The sequence below is a fragment of the Pinus tabuliformis genome, chromosome 4_1, assembly GCF_031772625.1.
Source record: "Pinus tabuliformis cultivar Carrire ecotype Pingquan chromosome 4_1, CPIR1, whole genome shotgun sequence".
Taxonomy (NCBI): Eukaryota; Viridiplantae; Streptophyta; class Pinopsida; order Pinales; family Pinaceae; genus Pinus; species Pinus tabuliformis.
In genome coordinates, this window is record NC_142303.1 from 324,318,356 (window position 1) to 324,319,485 (window position 1,130).

Here is a 1,130-nt window from a genome sequence, read left to right on the forward strand (position 1 = left end):
TACAAATGATCTGAACTTAAACATGAACGCAAAAAATTACAGATATAACCATAAATACAGAGATGCACCAAAAATAACACGTCATTTCATTAATATCAAAATATTGAAATATGCTTACAAACATAATGGAAATAAACTAGCTTGGGCGATGGTAGCTTATCTTTGAGAAGAGATGTGGTGGCTACATGCCTCTAAAATTTGTTACAATGAGGCTCAAGGACCTATTTATATTGAACAAAAAGATAAAACCATAAACAACCAAAACCATAACCCCAAGAATTGTAATGTCGAGAGTTTGTGGGCCTCGTTGGGGTTAGTTGGGCACCAAATTTACCGGGTTTGTAACTTGGCATTTTATCTCTGTTTGGCACATACAATACCTTGTTGGAAAGGTCTCTCCAATTACTACAGAATTTGTTTCAAGCCCCTTCTTATTGTCATGGGCTTGCAGCAGACCTCAAAAACATCTCGTTTAGCGGGTCAAAACTGTTCCGAAAGTTTAGGACCCGAAAAACTACTAAAAATAGCAAATGCTGAAATAAATAAGGAAATAGATGAAACCAATTGGAGGTTTGGGTGGAATAGGGAGGTGGCCAATAATATTCACCTGGATCATTCCTCCCCTTAGGAATCAATGTTCCCCATTGCATGCAGAGCCTCCATGAGGTGAGGAAATTTCTGTTGAACCTGGTCCCTGTTGAACCAATTTCCCTGGTGAAGGAGTTGATCGGCTTTGACAACTCGATATAGTTGGATCCTCTATTGGTGAGTGTTATTGATTTGCATTTCCATGAGTTGATCATTTGCGGCTTGTTCCATGTGTCTGGGTTGATCTCTGTTGGTGTGAGTTGTTCTGCAATGTTAGATGTGTCCAACAATGGTGGAAAGTATGGCCGAAGGTGGTCTACATTGAACACTAAGTGTAGACCATGGAACGGTGGGATGTTGGGCTCAAAGGCATTGTCACTGACAACCTTGGTGATGGTGTATGGCCCATATTGGAGTAGGTGAAGCTTGTTGTGGGGTCTAGCGAGGCTCTCCTTCTGCAAATGTAGCCAAACTTTTTCGCCCACTTGGAACTTGTGCAGCACTCGATGCTGATCATGGCACTTCTTGTACTTAGCATTAGC